We start from the raw sequence: 6,030 nt of genomic DNA, 5'->3' as shown, positions 1-6,030 counted from the left end.
TAATTCTGCACTAAATCCACCCCTCAAAGTATGTGTATTTGGGAATTTGAAAAGGGTCCAAGGGTCCAAGGGTCCTAACTAATTATATGTTTAGGCATGGTCACGGTCCGGGTTGGGCCGGTTCCGTTCCGGTTCCATTTGGAACCTGTCGCGAACGGTTCCGGTTCCGGTTCCGGGCGGTTCCAAACGGTTCCTTGGCGGTTCATGAGGCGGTTCCTGCGGTTCCAACTTGCGGGACGGGCGGGTCGGACCATCGGTTCCATTTTTATTTTTCCTTTAAATATTTATATAATATAAAAATACTATAATATTGCGGACGTACCTTTGATTGTCAAGTTGTCATCGTTATTAAAATATTTACAAAAAAGAATGAAAAAAATAAATTAATAAGAAACGAATCAACGATAATGTCGATAAAGATGATTAATAAAAAAAGAGGGAGAAAATGGACTGGAACCTAGTACCCAAAGGAAAACTAAGCTGCTTACGTATCCCCAAGGAATCAAAGCCCACGTAGTTCTTTGTCATACCTTTTATTTGTAGTTGTTGAATGTTGATTTATCGTTGTCCGATGGATCCTATTCGTCTTCGTCATCATCATCTGGTTGGTTAGATGCTTCCGCTGACTCTCCTCCTGACGATGATGCAGATGTATCCATCATCATCATCGCCTTGATCATCATCATTCCTTAGTCTTTGTGTTCGAATCTCCGCTTGATCCCAATCTTTCTTGCAAACACATATTTGAATACTATGTGGAGCAAGACGAGATCTCTTTTCGTCTAAAACTCTTCTACCTGCACTAAAAGCAGACTCCGACGCAATTGTAGAAGCAGGAATTGCAAGGATATCCTTTGCAATTCTCGATAATATGAGAAATTTTATAGATTTTTCTTTCCACCACTCTAAAATATTATAGCTACCTTGGTCAATTTCAAAGTGATGTTTAAGATAATTATCTAATTCTAAATATGCAGTGGAGGGTTTAGAAGAAGATGATCCTACAAAACTATTATTTTGGCTCATTATATTAGCTATTACGGAATTATAATAAGAGGGACGTGCCGAGACGCTAGCATGCCTAGACGTATCGCATTTTGGGTTATATACACTAGCATAGTAATCATAAAGTTCTGCTAAAAGTTTTTTACAAGTTCCAACATAATTATGTACATCATTAGGCGGGCGATATAATGATTGGTAGTAAAATACAATTACTTTAGTAAGGACTTATGTCTTAAAACATGGGTCTCAAAATGGTTGCAATTCCATAAATAAAAGGAAAATCGGTAAAATATGTCTTCCACTTATCCATCATATCTGCAAGAATCGGCTTTAAATATGGGTTAGTATCATCATGCGTATGTTTAAGAAGATGATAAAAAATAGTAATACACTCACTTATTACTAAGTGGACGTTTGGTTTGTAAACATATGAAAAAATCTTAGTTGCGTGGTCATACGCTTCTAATATTTTATGTACACCTATAGCTAGTTCCCATGTGTCATCAGTTATATAGCTATCTGTACATTCACTATAAAGTTGTGTTATAACTGGATGATAAGCAATCGCTTTTCTTAACAAATCGTTGGTTGAGCCCCAACGTGTATGAGTATCTAATGACCAATACACTTTTTTTAGTTGATAATGGTCACATAATTGCTTATATCGTCTCTTTATATGTCCAATTCTGAGCCACTTCACTATGTCTCTAATTGGATCTAATAAATCACTTAATTGTTTTATACCTACTTGGCAAGATAAGTTTACTATATGAGCACAACAACGTATGTGTAGTAATCTACCCTCAAGGATAAAACTAAATGCAGGTTCGTTATACAAAAGTTCCATACATTTAATGTTAGCGGTTGCATTATCGGTAGAACAACAAAATATCTTATCTAATAAGTTCCATTCTCTACATATCTCTACTAATCTGTTATGTTTTCACCCGTATGTCTTTTGAGCATTGCCTCAAAAGCAATTATTCTTTTTTGAATAATCCAATTTTGATCTATCCAATGTGCTGTTACACACATATAAGATTCTAAATGTGGGGGAGCAGACCAAATATCAGTTGTTATGCTAACCCTACCATTAAAAGATTTAAACATTTCTACTAATTCATAGCGCATTGATTCATATAATTTAATTGTGCGTCGTTTAAGAGTGTTCCTACGGATTGCTCTATATTGTGGTTGCAAAGTTTTTCTAGTGTAACGCTCGTATGCCCTACTTTCACCATGGTTAAATGGCAATTCATCACAAATTACATACTTAGAAAATTCATCAATCATATCATTACGATTATATTTAAAAGGCATACCTGTGCTGAGAATGTCCCACTGTCGGCTTCCACTTGTGGTCCCGCTGCCGTTTACTGCATGAGTTTCTTTTGTAATTCCATACTTCTTTGCCAAATGTTTGTTAAAAGATCCCGTACCACCACCTAACACGTATTCACAAAACACAATAAATAAATTTTTATAAAATATGAATATATAATGTATGTATAAAAAACTGAAAAAGTATTTACCTCTGGCGAAATTGTATGAAACTAATGGCTTTACTCCTTGGCTTTCACAAATTTGACAAGTGCATAAGAAAACATCTAGATTGTCGGTTGGTTCTTTTGTAAAATACGACCACACATGTGAAAGAGCTCTACCACTAGGAGGTGGCATTGCCGAAAAATGTTGTCTTACTGGTTCATCTTCATCTAAATTTAAATATAAAGAAATACCCAAATACCACAATATATAAATAAATAAGAATTTAAAATTTAATCAATTTGAAGAATAAAATTATAAAACTAACCGATAGTTTGGAAATTGACTCGTTTACCACGAGCTTATCTTTGTTGTTGTTGTTGTAGTTGTTCTTCATGTGATCTTGTTGATGACTGTCGAGAATTATGTATCCCAATAGGGGTCATTGGTTCCTCTTCTTGTTCTTCTTCTTCATCAATTTGTATTTCTCTTTTCACTTCTTCTGCATAATTGTGTAATTCTTTGTCGTACCCTTCTGGATAATTTGGTTCATAATTATAATTACTAATCGAAGGTGTTGTTGATACCGACGGGGTGTTGTTGATACCGACGGAGTTGAAGTGGCCTTCCTTTTAGAGCTAGAACCTCCCAATGATTTTGCCACTTTAGTAACCGCGATTCTTAGGTCCGGTTCATTCAGTTTTTTTCCGGCGGTTTCACGGTTCCGGCAACTTTTTTTCCGGCGGTTTCATGGTTCCGCGCTTCGGAACCTGTCGCGAACGGTTCTGGTTCCAAGCAGTTCGGGACCGGTTCGGTTCAAGGTAACCCGCTCCGTAGCCATCCCTATATATGTTAAATGGGAGTGGGTCTAACTAGCACACGAGGGACTCCTGCGTGTCACATTTAAGTTGTCAAATTCATACTTGCAATGTCTATTCTGATGTAGTATAAAATGCTCGTTCTTAGCTTTAAAAATTAAAATTACAATTTCAAAAAATTATTTATAAAAAATTTTAAATTTTTTTTCATAAAAGAATAACAATGGGTCGGACCGAGGGTGCCAGGGGGTTCATACGCATGTGTTCAGCATGTTATAGAAATTAAATTAATGGGTTAGCACGTGGCAAGACCCGTGTACGACACGATGTCACGTGGGCCTAAGGCATGTATAAGCCTTATTTTCAGTGGCCAAGCAGCGCATGTTATGATATAATATTATTTATGGCTTACTTTGCACGATATGACTTTGCACGATGTGACTTGTCATAAAGCCCGACATTCCCAACATTTTCGAGCTCAGCACGACACGATTTTTATTATTAATGCTCTAATCGAATCGGTTACTTCGTTCGATCTAAAATGAGTTTTTAAATGATCTTATTATTTACTTAGTTTGGTATCCGTTAAAGTTCGAGTCATGTTTTAATTGACCTCGGATGGATTGTGTTTGATAAGCTTTGCTTTGGTCTAAGGCAACTATAACACCCTATTAGTTTAGTATTTAAAATAATTTTAAAAATTATTGAATATGAATTTTAAATTATAAAAATAGATACAGATCTAGTATTAATTTATTCAATGGTTTTAAAAGATTTTATTTATTTACTTATAAGGAAATTTCATTTTCTAATGCCCCGTTTGGTAATGATTTTTTGTTAACAGCTTTTTTGCGAAAAACACAAAATTAAATTTTGCTTTTAGTTTTTGTTTTGGTCAATTAGTTTTTATTTATTTCAAATCTAGTTGTCATACATGTTTGAACATTTTTTTGAAATTTATCAATCTTACAGTTTAAGATAATATTGGTAAAATTTAATGTAAGTCTAAATTTTATAAAAATTCATTCATTTTGAGCATTAATCTCAAAGTAATACTTAAAAGATTTTAAAGTTTACTCAAAGTCAAATTCATCTTATACATACCAATTCGTACTCTATTCAAAAAGTGTATAGAGTGCATTTCCCCCAAACCTACAATTATTTGGGAAAATTTTTTTATGGCATTAACCATCCATTCCTAAGGTTAGATTCACTCTTTAGCTTGCGTTTCTTTAATGACATGTTGCTGGGTCTTAAGCTTCCCAAACACTTCATTAAGGTGGTTATTTCTGTCAAGAGACCAACTCAACCAAAAGCTTAAGCTGAAGGTTGAGGCCCCAGGATATCTTATATACTCTAATACGCCCTCTCATACGAGAGCCTATTAGGCTAGAAGTGTGGATGCGCATATACGCTAAATATTTCATTTTAAATGAGAGAGGTGATTGAGATTCGAACCCGTAACCTCTTGTTACGTTGGCTTCTGATACCATGTCAAGGAACCAATTTAACCAAAAGTTTAAGTTGAGGTTGAGGCCCCAAGATATCTTATATACTCTAATAATTTCTTGTGTGACTTCGGCTCAATCTTCTTTGATTATTAACGGTCAATCGGTGTGTAAAATCCAGGCTAAAAGGGACCTTAGACTGGATAATCTTATGTCGTCTCTCCATTTTGTTCTTTGTATGGAATCCGTTAATAGAGCCTTTAAATTTTTGGCTCTACTATCGAGTTTTCCTTTCATTATTTCTGTAAATCTATAACTCTTAATCAATTGTATTTTGCTGATGACTTGATGATTTTTGTGAAAGGTGGAGAGACATCTGATGTCATGCTTATCCAGTCTTTAAACTCTTTGGCAATGCCTCTGGTTTGGGGGCTATTCAATCCAAGACAACTATTTGTCCCTCTGACGTCACTGATGAGCTTTCTCAAAAACTTTTAACTATAATTAAGTGATATCATTAGAGAACATATTATTGAAATTGTGTTGTATTTACTTCAAATCATTTGTTCAGGCGAGGCAAAATCTATGTGCATTATAAAGTGAGCAACCCAAAACCATTCCGGTGAGTGCATTGCATATAATTTTTGCAATGTTTGAGAGTCGATGAATTAATAACAATTCACAAAAATTAAATTAATGTTGCTTGTGAGGCAACGATTCCTTTTTACACAACTAAAAACATATGTCTACTTAATTAGTGAGTGAGACTTCATCATTATCATCATCATATCTAGTGTATCCCGCCCATAAAAAAACCATGAGTAGGATCTAGGAAGGGAAAAACAGCGGCAACTCATGCCCATAAAAGAAAACGCGGTCAAAGAGTCCCTCAACTTGAAGGAAATCAAGAGAAGTTCCTGCAAACGAATAGAACTGAGTGAAGTTGAAGCCACCTCCGCAAGCTTGCATGTCGGCCATAATTTGTTCATGTCAAACCCATTTCAGATCTAACAGTAAGATTTGATATTTTTAGATCATGGTGTTACATCATAACAAATGTATGTAGAAGGATTAAGAAATATTTGAACCCTAATGGTCAAGTGTCACAAATGTTTAATTTAGACCTTAGGTATACTTCGATTGGTTGGTGATGAATGGAATGAGTATACTCCTTAGATATTTTGTTTTATATAATCCTACAAACCTAGCTATTCTAAATGTGAGCCAAACCAAGGAGCTTGAGCCTCCATATCCTCTACGGCTCCACCAAAGAT

This window comes from Amaranthus tricolor, chromosome 1 (genome assembly GCF_026212465.1).
Source record: "Amaranthus tricolor cultivar Red isolate AtriRed21 chromosome 1, ASM2621246v1, whole genome shotgun sequence".
Lineage (NCBI taxonomy): Eukaryota > Viridiplantae > Streptophyta > Magnoliopsida > Caryophyllales > Amaranthaceae > Amaranthus > Amaranthus tricolor.
Note: the sequence above shows the minus strand (reverse complement) of the source record.